This window comes from Pleurodeles waltl, chromosome 1_2 (genome assembly GCF_031143425.1).
Source record: "Pleurodeles waltl isolate 20211129_DDA chromosome 1_2, aPleWal1.hap1.20221129, whole genome shotgun sequence".
Taxonomy (NCBI): domain Eukaryota; kingdom Metazoa; phylum Chordata; class Amphibia; order Caudata; family Salamandridae; genus Pleurodeles; species Pleurodeles waltl.
In genome coordinates, this window is record NC_090437.1 from 928142041 (window position 1) to 928164739 (window position 22699).

Sequence of the window (22699 nt, forward strand, 5' to 3'; positions counted from 1 at the left end):
TGTGATGTGCAGGTGACAATGGTGCCTACCCTTGGAAACAGTCAGGCTTGCATACATTCAGTGCAGAGGAGCACCAAATCTACAGTCCATGCAGTCTGCAGGAAAGTCGGGTGTTATTTCTGAGCATACGCACTATCCCAGAGTCCTGTGGATATTCATTTTGTCAACTCGTGACAGGAACTCTATGGAACATAAATGTAGGGATGGCAACCTTTTCCATCAGCCACTCACAGATATTTTGGCCGAAAGGGGTTAGTCAAATTAGAGAAACAGACCCCTGCTGCTAATATATAGGGGGTGAACCTCAACAAAACCTTGATTGTCCTTCAAATAGGACAGAAGCAAAGTGAGATCCTCCTACTTCGCGTGTTTTCCCTTTGGATCAGGATCCAAGTGATCAAACTCTACGTCCTCCTCTGTGTCGTCTTTAGCAAAGGGTCCTGTACATGAAGACAGCAGAGAAGAAAAACGTGAATCACTTAAAGAAGAGAGGGGTATGCAAAAGTATATGTGTCTCCCTCGTATCCATTTTCTGGAAGTCTTTATCTTTATGAGTTTTGACAAAGTCTCCTTCCTAAGAGTTCTCATGTATTCCTTGGACAGGTACTCACCAGAGCAGGACTTCCAGGCAACTGGGAGAATACTGCCTCTTGTATTTATTATACTCACACACAGTGAAGAAGTCAGAATGTTCACAGGAAACAAACTTACTTTGAAGCGCAGACCTATGAGGGAACAAGTGGGCCATGAAACGGTCTCCAGCCAATTGAAAAATGATCAAAGCAAAATGGAGACTTGGTTTGGGCAACCTCCTAATCATGAAATCACTGGATGCTGAAAACAGCGCAATCCAAGATGACATGCATATGTGACTCTCCACAGAGAAGGAAGAAGCAGACTGCAGAAATGCCCAAGGATTTGGCAGCCATGCTAAGTGACATGCGTGCCTCAGCCACTCCCCCCACCAAACAAGGGGACAAGGGAGAAGAATCTAATAACTTCAGCCCCCGTACACTGACAGCCTGTGGAAAACTGAGAACTGGAGAACAATGCAGTACTGGTACGGTGACTAACAGGCACACACATAGGAACCAAGAACACAGCCACAAACCCCATCCAGCACCTACAAGGTGGGTACAGTGAACACGGCCCAAGATAACGCTCTCTTCCGAAAACACACTGAGGAGGGGTGAAGGAAATAAGTGAGCTCATGCAAATAACAAGTCACACCCTACCTGACAACAGCAGCCCTTGTTCATGATCCCTCACCCTTGCAAGGCATGCCAACCAAACCGCAACTGTAGGCCAATGAACACCACCAGACCTGGAGAAAAGCAACAATGAGCCCTCTGATGAGGGAACAGTGGGGAGTCAGATGCCAACAGACATAAAAACAGAAGTCAGGAATGGGCTGGCATTTGGTTGTTTTGCCTGGAGTAGGTGTGGAGCCTGTTTTTCCTTTTGATCTGCTACAATGCACTGCGGTGTCACCTTGAGGCTGCTTCACAGTGCTAGCCTTCTAGGCTGATGGTGGAGAAGCGGGGGTTCGCGACAAGTGGCAGAGTGTTTTCCAGTCGGTGGGGTCTAATCCCTCAGCAGAAATGGGGTTGATTTGGCATTCTTTGAAGTATTGGTAATTAATCAAAAAGTATACCATTACTTAGACAAAATAAACACCAGTAAAGGTTCCCGTACTATTTAAACAAATGGGATTTTGAAAAGAACTCTATGATGTAATCTGTCAAGTGGGTTCCCCTCTTAATAAAAATACAAGCAGCTTTTACTTCTTGTGAATGTTATACTATTTCTTTCTTGATTTCTTGACCCTACATCTTAAGAAATATTGTTAAATATGGTTGGAATATGCATAGGATCTTCCTTGCTACTAAGCACCAATCTATCTCTAGTGATTTCGACATCTGCTAGTGAGTCGATTTGGAAATAATTTTAGCTTGTCTAATCTTAAACTTAAAAAGTATGCTTCAGTTATGGGCATTCATGTTCATAGTTTCCATAGCAAGCACGTTTTTCGTGTGATTGTCAAAACTCAAACTTGGTTATCAGCTAAAGATTCATACGTTGCCTTCTCATTAATATTGTTCTATAAAAATTTTTTTGAACAAGTAGGGAACTGCCAGTGCTGAGCACCAACTAATTCAGCCAGTGACTCATCTATCACTCATGCAAAACAAAATTCGATTGGGATGCAAGTAATTCCATTTCAATCTCAAGGAGGTTAGAGGATTCTCTTTGACATCTTTCTAATACAAATGCTAAAATGTAGTTAATCGTCTCTGGGCTTACAGTGGATTATTCCCAGTTTTAATCATATGATTGCCTCTTGTCTACTAGGATCAAACCTTAGAGCTCCTTACATAAAGTCGTTTTCTGCTTTCTCCGTCGTAAGAGAATGCTGTTGTCTATAGGCCCACATTTTTGTCCCTATAAAGAGATGGAAGGTCATCTTAAATTCACAAGCTCTCACCAATGTAGTAACTCATACATGACATCCTTATAACCTAATGCATTTTAGAGAAGCCATTATTGTGCTTGATGCATTCACTTTCATAGTCACTATGTGTAACCCAAGACAAAGTTTTAGTGAAGTGCACACGCAGATATATATATTTCCTTCTTCTTTAAGGACAATTACCAATTTTCTCCATGAAGAAAGATTTCCTTTAGCCAAAATATTGACTTTTTGTACTACATAAGAGTTCACTGCTTCACCTTGTGTGTAGATAATTTGATTTTCCAGGACTGTCATGGAGTTTCTTCACGTTTACTTATATTACAGCAAGCCATTTTCATATGGAAAGTAGGTTGTGTTTATGTTGATGACACCTCGCTCTTCTCCATCCTTTCCCAACAGTTATTTCTTTATTTGCTCCTCCTTCAAAATGGTGCCAGTGCATGAGGGTGCACTTCTATTGTTCATTACTAGATGCATCTCTGTAGCCAGTAGAAGGGTGTAGTGTAATTGGTTACCAGATGCATTGTGCACTCAGACGCTTTTTTTTGTCTCCAATATTGCCAAATTTTAAAGGCAGCCTTGCATCAAGAAACCAATCTTAGAAGAAGAATAGGTTGTATGTTCTGTGCAAAATGCCTTAAAACATTTCATAAAAGATCAAGCAATGATGCATGAATGTGCTGTAGAACTAGTAGTGCCCAGAGTAACTGATGGAAGACGCATCAAAGAGCTCCCGGGATAGGTATGTTGAGGGAGTGAAACTTGATGTTCTAAGAAATTCTGCGTTCACAAACCGGGCCTGTGCTTCACGTCACGTGCATAAGCATGCACACGTGCATCCTTTATAGTGTAAACCTGTGCATACAAGAATGCATGCCCACAGATGCACTACGAGGACCTGTGCAGACTCCAGCCCAGCCATGGCTTAGCTATATTAATAATAATATCTGAAGAATTAGTTGAAATAAAGCATGTATACTGCTTTTTTCTCGAGTTAACTGCAGTTTGTGTGGCAACAATAAATGGTTTAAGAAATGTTAGAAGGTATCTGAGTTCATATATTGAAAATACATGTCAAAGAAAGGCTTACTAGTGAAGTAATTGATGGCTGCCTAGATTCTTTGTATATCAAGTGTTTTTCTGCAGTCATACTGCAAATAACACCCAATAAGGAACGCGTGCTGCTAAAATGTAAATCCGCAATGTGAAACGACTGAGCCTTGTAACAAATCTGAAGATATACAGTGCTATTTAATTATATGAACACTAGAACGAACATAACACTAACATATTTTGGGCTTTTAGAAATGGATTCCAGTGCACCTATATTTAAGATACACCCAACCAAGGTACTTTTCTATTTGTTGCACCCAGTAAAAACCGACACTCCAGGATTCAGAAATCTATCGGAAGCGGATATAGCACATATTCCAAATTGTTTCCCCAAATAGCTAATGGATTTTGGTGCTTATCACACTAAATTCTGCATATCTCAAAATTATCAAACCAAGTAATTACTGGGTGTGATAAACTTTGCATCACTTGTATTTCCATTTCTGGTACAAACAGGGTTTCATACAAGGTTCGGAAAACACTGGGCCGCTTGTAACGAGAGCCTTTTAGGGCCTTGTAAGGTCTTTTGATGGTGTCCCAAGGTGCACCTCGTGCACACTGATTCTACGGAACCTCACTGCCTTAATGACAATAACTTGTTTCTTTAAATGTCACTTCATACTGCCCTTCTGCCCTTCTTAAGATGTTATTATCCAGTACATTGGTACTCAATTAACCAGATGCCGAACAGCCCTGCCAGCTTATAAATGCTTGATCACTTAAAAAAACAAGCACCACATCTACGACCTGCTCACAGATACACAACCTGACTTACTATTCAGAACAGAATCATGGTTTCGAGATGACATGGCCTCAGTGTTGCATGAAGCCATTCTTCCGGTCTATCAAACCATCACACAAAACCGTATAGGCAAGAGAGGAGGTGGACTAGCTATTATATTCAAACAAGCAGTAAATCTCAGTAAAACAGACAACATTTCCATTCAAGGTTGTGAAGCCCTCCTCAGCAGATGCCACCCTACTCCAACTTCCTCCTGTAACTTTCTCCTCCTTGACAGACCTCCACCTAACAAATCAGCATTCCCAGACACTTTTCTAGATACAGTCTCAAACCGTATTACATTATATTCAAACCTATGCATTCTTGGGGACCTAAATATTTGGTTCAAGAAACCCAATAGGCCCCATCTAAAAGCTATCACCACTGGCCTAGTCGCATTGAACCTACATCAGATTATACACAATCCCACACACATCGCTGGACACATACTAGATTTCATTTTTGCCAACCTTGAACTAGTTACCGTTCATAGCATCACGCCAATCACATGGTAAAACGAACATTTGATAACTTTCCGACATAAAATACCACAAATCAACACACCCCACAACTACTTACATACATGCGCCTAGCAATCAGAGCAAACTCAATGTTTTTTTTTTTTAAATCTGTTTATTAAACGCAATCTTCACACAACAATACAATAGCTGTTCATAATTTTGCAATCCGTTTACACACTTATATAGATTTACACAGCATTGCTACACCATAAGGTGTAAAAAAAAAAAGGAAAAGGGGGGACAGAGGAGAACGAGGATAAAAGGAGGGGAAAGCAATTATGAAGCAACATAAGAATGCGGAGTGACGAAGGGCAAGGTAAAAGGAAGGTGCAGCAGCATTCAGCTTGCGAGCTATGTAGGAGCTGATTGCAGCTTAAGGATGCAGCCAATCATTGTCGGTATCAGTATTAGTTTAAGTGATCCCCTGCAGTGCGTGGGGGGAAGAAAGAGAAGGAACACGGCTAATAAATGTAAGTAAGGTGGAGATCACCTCGAGGGTGTGAAATGTGTCTGTGGGGTTGACAGGTTAGGGGGCAGGCATAATTTGCGTGTTCTAGATATATGTTACATGCATGTACTACCACATGGAACGCGTCTGGGCATGGCGTAGGAATATCTTTTGAGGAGGAATAAGGATATTAGTGATGGGTACATTTGAGAGTCACTAAAATTGGGGCAGTGTGGTTAAAATATTAACAGTGACAGCCCAAACTGTGATGGATGTGTATAGTATCCTGTTCACGGGGGATACATGTCGTCTCTGGCCTCTATTGCCACCACAAAAGTGTCCCAAACTTCCGGGCCCTCTAGAATGAGACCTCTGTGTTGCAGTAGGTGAAGTGTCTGGGCTTCAGCTTGTGCACGGCTATGTAAATCATGCAGCCATGTCGCGTGGGGGGGGACATGCGGAGCTTTCCAGTGTGTTGCTATTAAACGTTTATACACCACAAATGCCAAGTCTATGAATTTATGTGTTTGTTTGTCTGTTTTGGCACTATGTCGTATGCCAAGTAAACAGGAGTCAGGCGTGGGCACCAGGATATGAGATGAGATATCTACTGTGACCTCCGTCACTCGTTGCCAGGCCGAGTTTATTGAGTGGCAGCTCCAACCCATGTGGAAGAAGTCAGCTGCCGGTGTAGCACATCTAGGACATGTTGGTGTTGTGCTAGGGTAGATTCTTAGGATGCAGGCTGGTGATAAATATGATTGGTGAAGGTAATTGAATTGGGTGTAACGCAGGCGAGGATTGCGGGATATTGATATAATCATTGCGAGAGCGGCAACCCAGGTCTTCTGTGGTAGTGGCGAGGGGAGGACAGAGTCCCATCGTGCCTTCGCATGTGGCAGGGTAGTGCGTATCACTTCAAGCAAGGCTTTATATAGTGTAGTAATAATGCTCTTTGAACTACCTATGGTGAGGATAATGGTGAGTAGCGAGGACTCCGGAGGCTCCGAGTCACCTGCGCCCCAGAGATTACTTGAGTAATAATTTTATGACATTAAATGTTAAAAAGGCCCCATTTTGCATCGTGCCCGTGGATACCAGTTCCGCGAAAGTGTGCATCACGGAGCTAGAGTATAAATCACCTAACTGGAGCGTGTTCATTCCTCGCGTATCATGATGTATTGAAAGAGTTTGGGTGCCCGGCAGTTGAAACAGTGGCAGCAAGGGTGAATAGAGGGGAGAGGTAGTCTTATTCTGGACATATCTACGCCAGCAGAATCGTGCTGCTTCTAACAATATTAGTCTGGGAAGCATATGGGAAGAGCTAGTTAGGATCTTAAGCAGCAGCCCCTGTGGTGCTGTATGTGTCTGCAACATTATGCCTTCAACCGAAGGGGTATCTTGGAGCCATGTGGATAGCCATGACAATTGGGCGGCTGCATAATATCTTTCAAAGTTAGGCATTCCCAATCCACCCATCTCCTGCGAGTGCTGTGTTATGGACAGCGCTACTCTGCGTCTGTCTTTGCCCCAGAGTAAGTCAGTTAGCATTGATTGCAGTTTGTTAAAGAAGGAGCGTGGTAAGCACAGCGGAAGGGCAGTAAAATAGTACAAAAACCTTGGGAGGATTAGCATCTTGGCTATCGCCACCCGGCCCATGGGGGGCAGGGTGAGTGAACTCCAGAAAGGTATTAAGCCGCGGACAGAACTGAGCACCCTATCGATATTACCTTCTTTTAGATCTGTGATGGAATGATAGATCTGCACTCCCAGATATTTAAAGGTTGTATATGACCAGGGTAATTTATATTGTGGTAGTGTCATGTGGTGAACGTCCGGGATCGGAGTGAGAGGGAAGATGCTTGATTTGGACCAGTTGACGTGCAGACCAGAGGCAAAAGCGAAGGAGTCCAGCATCTGCAGTACCTCTGCCATGCAGGCTGAGTGATCGCGCAAATATATTAAGCCATTATCTGCATATAGGGATACAATGTGATAGGTGTTGGACTCCGGAATACCCCATATGTGTGCATAGCTCCGTAGCTTAATCGCTAGTGGCTCCATGGCAATAGCGAATAGCAAAGGGGATAATGGGCAGCCTTGTCTGGTGCCTCTGCCTATGGGGAATGCTTCAGAGATAGCTCGACTGTTTTTGACACGGGCAGTGGGCCTGGAGTAAAGCGTTTTGATCCAGTTAATAAAACCGGAACCAAAACCAAATGCTTTAAGTGTAGAGAAAACTCAATGTTGATGACTTAGAAACACAACTAACAGCCAACACAGATCTAGATTCAATTAATTATGTTCCAAAACGTTATAAGTGGCTACAGAAAGCTTTTGATATCCTAATACCACTCAGAAAAACTAAACAGGACAAAGGAAAACCAACACCTTGGAGAAACACAGAACTTAATAAGATAAAGCAACAAATCAAAAGGTTGCAGTGGACCTGGCTCAAAACAAACAACATTCAAGACAAACTGCAGCTACACAAACTTAACAGAATATACAAACCATCAATCAAAAAAGCTAAAAAAAGGTACTACTCTGACAAAATCCAAAATGCTAAATTTGTAACCAAAGAAATTTATAAAATTCTCAATGAATTTTTAAAACCTAAATGCATGGAAGGAAGTAATCCCACTACTCAAGATTTCACAAATAAACTGGCAACTCATTACACAACCAAGGCAGACACTTTGGACTCCTATCTAAAACAGAAGAAAACCATCAGCACCAACCCCTTTCCTAAAATCCCCTCTAAGAATAAACCAACCCAACCTCTGGAGTCCTTCAAACAAATATCACAATGTGAATTTATCGATTTGGTCAAAGCAAGCAGGACCTCCAGTTGCCCTTCTGACCCTTGTCCACCACACATCTTCAAGAACATTCTTTTTTCTACTTCTACTGCCACACTTGTAAGAAGAATCATCAACAACTCTTTAATTACAGGAACTGAAAACTGAAAAAGGCATACATATGTCTGTTATTAAAGAAAACAAACCTAGACCTGCAGGACCCCAACAACTACAGACCAATCACAAATGGACCTTTCCTGGGCAAACTGAAAGGAAGAGCAGCATTCCCCCAGATGTCACAATTCATTGAAGATAATTCTAATCTTTCAGACTACCAAACTGGATTCCTCCCAGTAAGAGGCCCTGAATTGGCACTCATAGCAATCTGGGCTGATCTTAAAAACACAGCCGATCGCAATGGAGTTGCTTCACTACTTCTCTTGGACCTCTCAGCTGCCTTTGATACGGTTGACCATGACATCCTAATTCAAAGACTCCACCAAGCCGGTATAGAAGGGACTGCTCTCGAATGGATTACATCCTACAGTCAAAACAGAACTAATATTATCTATTCCCCTCCCTTCTCGATCAATCATTTCAACTTTGCTTTTCAACATCTACATGATATCATTACCTGAACTGATCAATGATTTTCAACTCACATGCTACAAGTATGCAGATGACACACAAATACTACTTAAATTGGAATGCCCCAAAGGCATTAAAAACTCACAAATCTTCAGTTGCCTCAGAGCCATTGATCAGTGGATGACTTGGAGCCATCTTAAAATAAATGCCCCCAAAATGAAAATACTCATATGTGGTGACTGGAAAAATTGTGACCCACTGTACGCCTTGCTTGACGATCTCGGACCACCTACTCAATTATCCGAGGAAGTTAAAAACCTTGGAATTACCATGGACTCCAAGTTAACAATGGATGCCCAAGTGGAGAAATTAGCACGAACAAGCCTTGAAGACTCTGCAACGCATCTTCCCCTACCTAGGATTTCCACACAAGGTGCAGGCTACTATCTCTCTTCTATTATCCAAATTTGGTAATGGCCTCTACCGTGGATCATCTCTATCTATTATCAAAAAGGTACGACGTATTCAGAACTCCGCTGCCAGGCTAGTAGTATATGTAAATCCACAAGCCCACATCTCCCATGCCTTGCGAGAACAACACTAGTTACCCGTTGCCAGAAGATCCACCTTCAAGCTGCTTTGTATCACTCACAAAGCTATACATGGAACAGGACCACTTTTTATCAGAAACAAAATAACCAAATACATCCAACAAAGAAATCTCCGTTCAAGATTGGCACCCCGCTTTAGAACACCACCATACAAGAAAAAACTATAGGTGGTACATCGTTCTCCGTTTAAGCAGCCAAACTATGGATTTCATTACCCCCAGATATACGATCCACGGATAACTATCTTGTCTTCAGAAGACTACTCAAGAGTTGGCTCTTTCCTTCATAACCATCATATTTTGACAGCAATAGACTGCATATGCCTGTGTTGATAAATATTTTTAATCTGATTATGTGTATATTGCAGATTTGTATATTGTGTATGCATGTGTGTATGTATATGTGTGTGTATATACATGTATATTTGTATGTTATTCTATTCTCCACATGTTCATAGGTCATTGCATAGCTCCTAGATCAGTTGTTATATTAGAAACTTATGAATCCCTCCTCTCGTTTTTATATCATACTGATCAAATTTTTAATATCATAAGCATTTCACTATTTAAAAATTGAGGAAAGATAAATAAATGTTGGAAAAGTATACTTATTAATTAGCCTCAAATATTACAAATCTTGAAAGCCTGTGTTTATACAATACTACTTTTCTTCTCATATTATTATACCCATTATTATATTCCGTGAACATATGTTGCTTTACTACATATTTACATAAGTATTTATTACTCTAGTCCTACTGTACTAGAGAAACATTAAATACAAATAAATAAAATAAAATCTATAAATAAAATTCAAATTATAACTAAGTAAATTAAAGTAAAATAAAAATAATAATAATAAATAAATTGAATTAAAATAATGATAAAAAAAATATATATTTATAAATAAATAAAAATAATATAAATGTATTCTCTTGTAAGCTTTGCTTTGTCTACTCATCACCATATATCATGTCTCTATCAATCTAACCTTCATCCCCACTCTGACTCATCCCAAACCCTTTCTAATACTTTCATCTACAGAATAACCCTGCCTAAGCTCTTCCCTCCTCTTCCACATCTAGCTCACTCAAACCTCAGTTTACTACCATGATCTCCCAAACAGTCCTACTAAATTCTCCCTCATTTATCTCACCTTTGACTCATCCAAAACCCCTCCTGCTATTATGATCTCCTTAACCCTTTCCATCTGTCCTTTACTCATCGCAAGCCTCATCCTATTACTATAAACTCCCAATTAACACTTCTGGAGTCTTCCCTCTTCTATCCCTCCTTTACTCTAGTCAATCCAACTAACAAACTCACATATTCTCTGCTCAAATAAATTAATAATAATACTAAAACTGTACTCATATTTTCCTATACTAATCCACCACTAATTCCTCTTGGGTTCTGGAGTAGCGTGCTACTAGCCAAACAGTGCTTTGACGCCTCGTCAGGGGTAGTAAGCACTATATAAATACTATTGCTATTACAATCACAATACAAAGGGGGGGGGGTTGTCTTGGGATTGGGTGCTGTTCAGTCTGTTTCCTTCTGATAGGTTGGGTGATTACCCAAATATCCTGTATGGTTCTCGTTTTATACCTGTATCACTGAAAAAAAATAAACTACATTTAAAAAAAGATTTGTGTTCCGTTAATCATATCAGATATCAGCAGTGAGCTATTAACATTCTGTGCTCCTCCAACCATGCACTCTCAGGAGCGAGAGCCCTCATGCATCACTAAGGATGACTGGCATCATCATCGGGAGTCGCTCCTCACTAGGCCGGCACTGCAATGCCTAGTGGGCACCCCGTAATGGGGGCTCTCTGCCGAGTTCTGAGATAGTGACTGAAAAATTCAAAAGTCCACAACCAAGGTGCTACAAGTCACCATCGAAAAGAAAAGAGGGATTTAAAATTGGTTAGTCATCCATAAACTTCATCATTTAATCGGTCAAATATAGTAAGGATGAAGACCAAGGTTAAAAGCAATTTTGAAAGTAAAGTTGAGGATTATGCTCACACAGCTTTCAAAAAATATAAACAAAAATTAGAGTGTCCTAAAAATTATAAGGCACAACTATGATTTGGTCGACATGTTTCGCGTCTATTGGTCTATATCGATCCACCGACGCTTCATCAGGACCCATATGCCTAAATAACAAACCTCTTATGAAATATATAGAAACCAGTCACTTACTCAGGTTGACTGGTAAACCAGGTACCCTGCAACACATAGAAAAACGAAAAAGCCAAAAGGCAATAAAACAAATGTCACTGTTATAATGTAACACAGAAAATCTGATGGAAAATGACGCAACCACATTTTGGTTAGTAGCAGTGAATGGGATATCACAAAGAAAAATGCTTACCACCCCCTACTTGAGAACAGGTTCCAAGGGGAAGGCGTCTCTAGGACTCGTAGTGACACTGATTGAGATTAAAGGTAAAAAAGTAAATGGCAGATGACTGTCCAAAGATAACATAAAGGAATCAAAAGTCTGCAATCAAGTGTTGCAGATAATATTGGGGGTGCTCAGGAATAGATGTACAATCAAACACAAGCAAATATAATGTAGGAAAGACTCCCAAAGCAACCGTATATTTGTTGTTGTTGTTCACCGTGACCTTAGGGAAGGTCCACAATAGTTAGTAAAGGAAAAATGAGGAAAGACGGATAATTATCACGCATAATCTCTATATCATGTTCATATAGAAAAAGGTTAGCACACTAACCGAATCGTCAGAAATAGTGACAGAGTAAAAAACAGTATCGAGTGAGACAGACCTGACGTTCTTAGTCGAATGTCAGGCCCTGTACTTACATAATCGGTCACCAGGTCCTACATTCGGACCTAACCTACGGAGACTGCCGCCCGACGAACAACCGGATCGGGAGCCCTCCTGATCCTTAAATGGACGCCGGGGGATTCAGCGAGTCTGTGCTCAGCGCGTCTTTTTGCGCGAAACAGAAAAAGGACTATAAAAATCCGGAGCGGATCAAAGGTCGGCGGGGGACTACAAGTGTATGAGCACTTGTAGTTCAGGACCTGAAAACGCTTTGGGAGACAGTCAATGAGATCGCCAATGTATCTACTATTATATTCGGACACAGAAAAAATAAATGAATAGAAAATGGATGAAAAAGAGGGAAAAGTACCCACTCATTGCCAATGCTGATTATGAGACCAGAGCGAAATATTATCTAGTCAGAGCTATTAGGGCTCATGTATGTAATGCAAAACCTAGGCGAAGACCCTAAAAGGGGTATATATATTGGAAAATTGAATAAAGCCAGCAGAGACGTAAAACACTGGGCTATATGTATCAAGATCATCAAAGCCCATATGAGAAGGGTCTTAGTTATAAATGTGTAAATAATCTCGATAGGGCAGATTAAAAACTGGATCTAAGTTAAGTGTTCATTTTCTGGAGGCACATCACTCTCCAGATGACCTATGGTGGGTGGTAATTGAAGCTCCATTTATCCGCCCCAATGATCCCAAAGCACTCTTTAGAATCGAACAAAAGTGGGTGTTTAAACTGGGGACCCATATACGAGGTCTTAACGATGACATCCCCTGGACGTCTCTTTCTCCTTAGAATCCTTTATAGCTAACTGGCGTTACTCCCTATACTTCATCCTGATGTGACAGATCCAGTTTTTAATCTGCCCTATCGAGATTATTTACACATTTATAACTAAGACCCTTCTCATATGGGCTTTGATGATCTTGATACATATAGCCCAGTGTTTTACGTCTCTGCTGGCTTTATTCCATTTTCCAATATATATACCCCTTTTAGGGTCTTCGCCTAGGTTTTGCATTACATACATGAGCCCTAATAGCTCTGACTAGATAATATTTCGCTCTGGGCTCATAATCAGCATTGGCAATGAGTGGGTACTTTTCCCTCTTTTTCATCCATTTTCTATTAATTTATTTTTTCTGTGTCCGAATATAATAGTAGATACATTGGCGATCTCATTGACTGTCTCCCAAAGCGTTTTCAGGTCCTGAACTACAAGTGCTCATACACTTGTAGTCCCCCGCCGACCTTTGATCCGCTCCGGATTTTTATAGTCCTTTTTCTGTTTCGCGCAAAAAGACGCGCTGAGCACAGACGCGCTGAATCCCCCGGCGTCCATTTAAGGATCAGGAGGGCTCCCGATCCGGTTGTTCGTCGGGCGGCAGTCTCCGTAGGTTAGGTCCGAATGTAGGACCTGGTGACCGATTATGTAAGTACAGGGCCTGACATTCGACTAAGAACGTCAGGTCTGTCTCACTCGATACTGTTTTTTACTCTGTCACTATTTCTGACGATTCGGTTAGTGTGCTAACCTTTTTCTATATGAACATGATATAGAGATTATGCGTGATAATTATCCGTCTTTCCTCATTTTTCCTTTACTAACTATTGTGGACCTTCCCTAAGGTCACGGTGAACAACAACAACAAATATACGGTTGCTTTGGGAGTCTTTCCTACATTATATTTGCTTGTGTTTGATTGTACATCTATTCCTGAGCACCCCCAATATTATCTGCAACACTTGATTGCAGACTTTTGATTCCTTTATGTTATCTTTGGACAGTCATCTGCCATTTACTTTTTTACCTTTAATCTCAATCAGTGTCACTACGAGTCCTAGCGACGCCTTCCCCTTGGAACAAGTTCTCAAGTAGGGGGTGGTAAGCATTTTTCTTTGTGATATCCCATTCACTGCTACTAACCAAAATGTGGTTGCGTCATTTTCCATCAGATTTTCTGTGTTACATTATAACAGTGACATTTGTTTTATTGCCTTTTGGCTTTTTCGTTTTTCTATGTGTTGCAGGGTACCTGGTTTACCAGTCAACCTGAGTAAGTGACTGGTTTCTATATATTTCATAAGAGGTTTGTTATTTAGGCATATGGGTCCTGATGAAGCGTCGGTGGATCGATATAGACCAATAGACGCGAAACATGTCGACCAAATCATAGTTGTGCCTTATAATTTTTAGGACACTCTAATTTTTGTTTATATTCTTTGAAAGCTGTGTGAGCATAATCCTCAACTTTACTTTCAAAATTGCTTTTAACCTTGGTCTTCATCCTTACTATATTTGACCGATTAAATGATGAAGTTTATGGATGACTAACCAATTTTAAATCCCTCTTTTCTTTTCGATGGTGACTTGTAGCACCTTGGTTGTGGACTTTTGAATTTTTCAGTCACTATCTCAGAACTCGGCAGAGAGCCCCCATTACGGGGTGCCCACTAGGCATTGCAGTGCCGGCCTAGTGAGGAGCGACTCCCGATGATGATGCCAGTCATCCTTAGTGATTCATGAGGGCTCTCGCTCCTGAGAGTACAGGTGCTTCCCTGCTTCCTCCTTCTTTTTCTGTATGGAACAGTGTACCTATATATAGTTATTATCACAGGGAGACTGTACACTGGACCAACAACTCTCCCAGTCCCTCTTTTTGTGTTAACCTCCAACCATGCAGCTGGTGACTCATTCCTCTGGGTCTACTCTCCAGTTTGTCGGTCCCGTACAGGGCCGGCATTAGGGCGGTGAGACCAGTGCAACAGCACCAGGCGCTCACTTTGGTGGGGGGGCATAGTGTTTAAAAATACCATTGGTTTAAAAGTAGGGAAACTTGTTTGAACGTCCAGCAATTTCCAGGCAACAATAAAAACATCTAGATAATGCTGATGATTACTGCTGCTGCTGGTGAGAGATCGGAATTTTGTCCAGCGACAGTTTTGACTCATCAGAAAGAAGCACAGAGGATTAATGTGCCTGCTGCAAAGAACATGTACCATGCAGATCACAGAACTGAGTGTGAGAAAATCATGAGTAGCTCTTAAAAAAATGCAATGCGTGTAAGAGGGGGCGATGGAGAGATGCGGGGCACTGTTGGAGAGAGGTAGTGAGGGAGGTTGCAAGGAAGGAGGTCATTAGTGGGGCAGTAGAAAAGACTGTTGCACCGAGCACCACTGGCTCCAAGACTGGCCCTGGACCCATACTCTGCTCTCTGGATTCGTGCTGTAAATTGCTCATCTCTTTAGCATGCCTTCCCAGCATGTGGTCCAATCCTCTTCTATTCCATCATACCAGTAGCCCATTTCTTTAGAGCACAATAAAATCACTTAAACCCTATTGCAAATTAAACACATCAAAAGATAGATATTTGTTGCAAATATATATTAGGAACAGTTCAATACGGGAAACGCCCTGAACGCCGACTCCATAACAACGAAGTCATGGACAACGAAAGCGGAACAATGCTTTTGTTAACCACGACTTTGCTGTTTTGCGCCTTAACCACGCATGTGCTGAACAACACATATGCGTGGTTAAGGCACAGAACAAGGGAGTCGGTTGAGGAGGATAATGCGATGAGTCAGGTAAGTGGGGCGGGGGTGGGGGGTTGGGGTATTTTTTGTTTTAGGGGCAGGGTTGGGGTTTTAGTTTTAGGGGTGGGGGGTCGGGGTATTTTTAGTTTTAGGGGCGAGGTGGGGGGTTGGGGTTTTAGTTTTAGGGGAGGGGGCGTCGGGCAGTTTAGGTTTAGGGGCAGGGGAGGGAGGAGAGGGGTATTTTTAGTTTTAGGGGCGGGGTGGGGGGTTGGGGTTTTAGTTTTAGGGGTGGGGGTCGAGCAGTTTAGGTTTGGGGGAGGGGTATTTTTAGTTTTGGGGTGGGGTGGGGGGTCGGGTATTTTTAGTATTTGGGGGTGGGGCGTCGGGGTGGTTTAGGTTTTTAGGGGTGGGGTAGGGGATTGGGGTGGTTTAGGTTTTAGTGGTGGGGGTTGGGGTGGTTTGAGGGGGCGGGTGAGGGGTTCCGGTAATTTTAGGGGTGGGGGTTGGGGTGGTCTTAGGTTTATGGGGTGGGTTGGGGGGTCGGGTAATTTTAGGGGCGGGGTGGTGGTTGTTTGGGGAGTTTTAGGGTTTAGGAGCAGGGTGGGGGGCTTGGGGTAGTTTTAGGGCTGGGGTGTTGGGGTGGTTTTAGGTTTTAGGGGTGGGGCTTGGGGTAGTTTAGGTTTTAGGGATGGGATGGGGGTTGGGGTGGTTTTAGGTTTTAGGGGTGGGTTGGGGGTCGGGTAATTTTCGGGGCAGGGTGGGGGATTTGGGGGTTTAGGTTTTAGGGACGGGTGGGGGGCTTGGGGTAGTTTTAGGGGCAGGCGGTTTTAGGTTTAAGGGGTATGGGTTGGGGTACTTTAGGTTTCAGGGATGGGGTGGGGGTGGGGGTTGGGGTTGTTTTAGGGGCAGGGTGGGGGTTGCGGTAATTTTAGGGACGAGGTGGGGGGTTGGGGTAGTTTTAGGGGCAAGGGTGGGGGGTTGGCGTGGTTTTAGGGGGGGGGGGTCGCGGTACGTTTTAGGGGTGGGGGTGGGGGGCCAGGTGAGACGCATGCTGGAACCATGAATGCCGGAACCATGAATGCCTATCACTAATGCCTTAACCAGGAATGCCTTTACAACGAAAAATTGTTGTTAAGGCATTCGTGGTAAAGGCATTAGTGGTAACAACGCAGTCGTTGTTCCGACCTCGTTGTTCAGGCATGTGTTGTTCCAGCATGCGTTGTTCCGACATACATGCGTTCAATACTAGTCAGTTTTTTAACAAAAAGCTGCACTAGCTTGGAATGTTTAGACACATGCAGAAAGATTCTATTGTTTATCTATCTATGAAGAGCAAAAAATAAGCATGTTCTCTCTGCTTGTCACTGTAAGCTAAAAAACATAATTGGTGCAGAATCAAGAAAAGTGATGTTCCATTCTTGTTACTTTAAACAGCTGCTTTAATAATGCTCTGTGACCTGACCTGCCTTTCACCTCAGCTGCTGGCTCTGTCAGCAGGCATTGTGGTGTCAGAAATCAACTGTAATAACTTATAATAGTCGAGTTCTGACGTCTTTTCTTTATAATCAATGACTGGGTGCGCCGATTATAAATGCAGATGGGCCAAAAACGGTTTAAAAATCCATCCTCGCCCTGCACGGCCCCACCTGTTAAGGAGGTCCGCAGACTGGACAACATTGGCCAAGAGAGTTTCTGCCTTTGCAGCCATGTTTATCAGAGCCTCCAATGCTCCGGCCATCCTAGGGAGATACGACTGTCACATTTGGTCTGACATGTCAGCATTCAGAGAGTATCTCCCTGAGGACAAGAAAAAAGAAGCCAGAGTAATTCTTATAGAAGGGCAGACGGCTGCAGCGGAAATAATTGATGCCCCGATGGACATCTCCTATACGGGCTTTTGGCAAATGGCAGGGGCAGCTGTATTGTGTCACCAAGAGTGATTGAAAGTGACATTGTTTCGCCCAGAAGTACAAGTAAAGGTCCCTAGGATGCCCTTTGATGGGGAGAACTTGCTTGGTCAGCATGTAGGCAATGCCTTACAGTTCATGAAATCAGTCTCTAAAACCCTTTGTTCACTGGGCACTTCACAACAGCGATGATTCCAGTCTTTTTGTGGCAGAGAGAGATATCCATTTTCTTCAGGAGCACCATTACAACAAAATAGATATCAACCCTCTTCTCAGCAAAGTGTTCGAGCCCCATATTAATTGCAACAATCCTTCAGGTCAACAACAGCAACCTCCTACTCTAGGCAGCCGGTGCGTCAACGTCCTTTTTCTGGAGGAAAGCCTCAGGATAGTTCCATGGAGACAATGATGTAACACAGGCCCCTGTTGCCTCAGGCCCACTACAATTCGATAACCCCCTCTACAAATTCTACAATCACTGAAAGCTCATCTCTTCCGACAGATTGGTGTTAGATGTAATTCTGCACGGTCATATCCTGGACTTTGTTCAAAAGCTTCCCAGTTTTCCTCTGCGCAAGTCATGGCATCGCCATCTTTCACTACTAAAGGATGAAATTTGATCACGTCTCTCTACGAATGTGATAGATGAGGTCCTGCTAAGTCAAGGCAACCCAGAATTTTATTCCAGCGTTTTCCTCATCAGAAAGAAGTCAGGAAAGTGGAGGCAAGTATTGGCTCTAAGGCTCTTAAACAAATTGATAAAGAAAAAAACCTTAAGGGTGTTATCTTTGCAGGAGACACTGCAACTAGTAGATACAAGAGACTACATGACTCCTCTGGATCTACTGGATGCATATTTCCATATCCCCATACGCTTAAAGCACAACGTGTCTACGGTTGGTGGTGGCAGGGTGCCATTACCAATTCAAAGTGCTCCCTTTTGGGTTGAGGTCACCTCCCAGAGTCCTTACAAAATACATGGCTACAGTGGCGGCTTTTAACAGACATTCAGGACACCAGGTTTTCCCATACCTGGATGATTAGTTAATAAAGGCCCCCACTTTTCACTTGGCAAAACAGTTGACTCAGGCGTGTCTACGACTTTTCAAATCTCTAGGTCTCAAACTGAACAAGGAAAAAACCCTCTCTAATTCCAGCCATGTCAGCTGTGTTTCTGGGAGCAATTCTAGATGAGGAATTGTCAAGAGCTTTTCCCCACAGGGGACAGGATTCTCTGTCCAAAATCAATCATGAAATCCCTATCAGCAAGAGAGCCCACTTTTGTAAGAACGTACAAATCCATGTTGGGAAAGATGTCATCCTGCATCCTACTGATTCCAAACTGTTGTCTTTGTGTGCAGCCACTACAGGAGCAAGTGAAAGCTCAGTGGATCCAGTGTCAGGGCTCATTTGAGGACTCGATTTCACTTACACCACAGATGAAGTCAGCAATGTCTTGGTGGATGAACTCAGACACGATCTCTCAGAGTTTCACGTTCCTTCTCATGCTACCCCAGGTTATGATGACGCCGGATGACGCCCTAGACGACTGAGGAGCTCACTTACAGGACTTGGAGGTTCACAGACTGTTCAAGAGGCTTTGTCACACATAAACCTCCTAGAGCTGGAAGCAGTTTTCCTAGGTCCTTAGGCTTTCCCTCCCAGGCTCCACAACTCCTCAGTTTTGGTCAGAACAGACAACACTACAACTGTGATTTATCTCACTAAACAGGAAGGGACCCGGTCACAGGTTCTATTGGCGCAAGTGCAACAGAAATGGGAGTGGTTGCTAGCGAGCAGCATCTCATTAAAAATAGAACATGCCCCAGGGGTACAGAACGAATGTGCAGACACCCTAAGCAGGACTAACAAACAGCGCCATGAGTCTGTGCATAACCAATGGAAGTTAAGGCAGAATGTTTAGCATTGGGGTTCTCCAAACCTGGATCTTTTCAGCACTTGTCGCAACTAGAAGTGCAACTTGTACACCAACAGGTACCCTCAGCCGGGTCTTGGGGAAACACATTCCACTTTGTATGGACAGGGGTGTTGGCATATGCATTCCCTCCATTCTCATTTATTCCCAAGGTCATACATAAGATGAAGGGGGAACTTTGCTGTCTGATACTCATAGCCCCAGCATGGCCGAGGCAGTATTGGTTCACCAAACTTCTTCATCTAGCAGAGTGCCCACATATCCCATTCCCAGCAGCAGACGATCTCCTGTTGATGAACAAGGGGCAAATTGTACATCCACAAGTTCTCTTAATGTGTCAGCTTGGCTCCTCATGACAATGAGTTCGGGACTCTAAGGGGGTCATTCCGACCCCGGCGGGCGGCGGACGCCGCCCGCCGGGAGGAAACTGCCCAAAGACCGCACCGCGGTCAAATGACTGCGGGGTCATTCTAACTTTCCCGCTGGGCTGGCGGGCGATCTCCAAAAGATCGCCCGCCGGCCCAGCGGGAAAGCCCCTGCAAAGAGGAAGCCGGCTCCGAATGGAGCCGGTGGATTTGCAGGGGTGCGACGGGTGCAGTGGCACCCGTCGCGATTTTCAGTGTCTGCAAAGCAGACACTGAAAATCTTTGTGGGGCCCGGTTAGGGGGCCCCTGCACTGCCCATGCCATTGGCAGGGGCAGTGCAGGGGCCCCCAGGGGCCCCACGCCACCCGTTCCCGCCAGCCTGGTTCTGGCGGTGAAAACCGCCAGAAACAGGCTGGCGGGAAGGGGGTCGGAATCCCCATGGCAGGGGTAAACCGGCGGGAAACCGCCGGTTCCCCTTTTCTGACCGCGGCTTTACCGCTGCGGTCAGAATAGCCCAGGAAGCACCGCCAGCCTGTTGGCGGTGCTTCCGTGGTCGTTGGCCCTGGCGGAATAACCCCCTAAGTCTTTTTGAGGAGTGCAAATCGATTCTCCGGAACACTTGTACTGCATCCACAAACAAAGGTTACTCTGCAAAGTGGGAGAGGTTTTGCTCATGGTGTACTTCTCAGTCTTGCCTTCCTCTCTTGACCACACCAGAGAAGATCTTCCCTTATCTCCTGCAGCTAGTAAAATCAGGACTCACTCATCTATTAAAGTTCATCTAGCAGTCATCTCTAGGTTCAGGAGGTGTTCTGGGCAACTGTCATTATGATTCAATAGACTGGTTAAGGAGTTCATGAAGGGCCTTTTTTGGATCTACCCCCTGAATAAGCCTTCTTCTGTACCTTGGCAGCGAAACACAGTTTTATCTCAGCTCATGAGAACTCCTTTCAAACCGATCCACAAAGATGACTTGAAATTTGTCTCTTGAAAAGTAGTTTTTCTTTTGGCTATCACTTATGCAAAAAGGATAAGTGAACTCCAAGCCTTCACAGTTCAAAAGCCATATTTGCAATGTTTTGGCAATGGGGTCATCAAACTAACTAACCCCAAATTCATCCCGAAAGTCTCAAAATCTATCCACCTAAATGAGCCCATCATTTTACCAACATTCTTCAGTAACCCTGCTTAACCGGGAGAGATGGCTTGGTATTCCCTTAACATCAGATGCTGTCTGAAGCTCTACCTAGAGAGAACCAAAACCTTCAGAAAGACAGACTAACTCCTGATTTCTTTTGCCTCACCAAGAAAAGGACAAGCTCTGTTGCAGGCAAGTATTGCTCGTTGGGTGTCTGCGACTATTGCTGTCTGCCATAAGAAGGCAGGAAGACCACTATCTGTGAAGTTGAAGGCACACTGTACTCGAAAGGTCACCACTTCTTAAGCCTTGTTCGCAGGAATGTCATTGCCTAACATATGCAGGGCGTCAACGTAGGTTAATGCCCTCATAAAGCACTGCTTCCTAGATTAATAGAGAAAAGCAGATGAGGCGGTCCAACAGGCTGCACTAATATGCCTGTTTTCATAAAGTATGCATATTTTTGGTTCATATGCATTATGGTGAGGGATCTCTCTCACTTTTATTATGAGTTTGTCAGGTAATGCTTCTCGTATCATTGTGCTGAATTCACTGTTATGGTTTCCGAATTACTATCTTATTTCTGTTTATCGTGGTGGGATGGTTTGCCTTACCCACCTCCATCTTTCACTTGGTAATGTTTGCTAGTCAGATTCAAGCATGTGAATCTACGAAAGATACAATACTGAACAAAAAACAAGTTACTTACCTGTACACTGTGGTTCTCCACTATTGATATCTTTCATAGATTCACATGTGATTCTCACTCCTCCCTGTTAAGGCTCAACAATTACTTCCCTCCATTTATTATCCTGTGTCACACTTGTGCTTGAAATCTGAAGTATGATAGCCCTGAAATAGATGAATGCTTCAGGGTCTCTGCTCTGACTGGTTTAAGTTTGGAAGTCTTACAACAATGTGAATTGGCTACTCATGTCTATTGTTTTCAAGGGGTTTAAATGCTAATGCTTTGACACTGCTTATATTACTGTTGCTGTGAGACTTCCACCATGACGACAGGGAAGATTCAAGCATGCGAATCTATGAAAGACATCAATAGTAGAGAATCACGGTGTACAGGTAAGTAACTTGTTTTTTTGTGGGTAGCTGAGGCTCTGCTGGCTACCAATCCCAAACCTCATGTCTGTATGAATGCGTGACTATCTCTCTGTCACTAAACTGCTTGTTACATATTTTATTTATTTGTGAGGCTGGGAGATGCTGAGCCTCTGTGTCTCTCCATTTTCTGTCTCACCCCTGCATTGGTTGTCTTCTAGTGGCAGTACCTACCCTAAGTGCGCACAATCCAAGGTAAGCTCTTGCTTATAAGCAGAGTGCAATTGGTGGGGGATCGTTTAAGGAAGGGAAGGCCCCGGTCTGTGGCTATTTTTGGGCCACTGTCTATCGGAACATCCAACCAGAGCTGGTGGCTCTGGAAGCTGGTCATAGGGGCATGCTCTGGCAGCCCTTTCTGTCACATGGACCACTGCTCAATGGTGATGTAACACTCTTCTTGCATGTGCCCCTCCAGATGATCTGCTGCCCCCGGTGCCCGTCAGGCTTCAAGTGCCAGTGCCAGGTTGGATGTGGCAGGGGCAGCCTTACCCACTTGTGCTGATCTCCAGCCTGGGTTCACCGTCATTTGAACTCTTGGGATGAAATGGCC

The 22699-nt window shown here is 43.5% G+C and overlaps 1 protein-coding gene across 2 annotated transcripts in view; it reads right to left on the reverse strand.

Annotated features, from left to right (window-relative positions):
* Positions 1–22699, reverse strand: part of PDGFRL (platelet derived growth factor receptor like) — a 432620-nt gene that overhangs the window by 152812 nt on the left and 257109 nt on the right. The gene's annotated exons all lie outside the window — the stretch shown is intronic.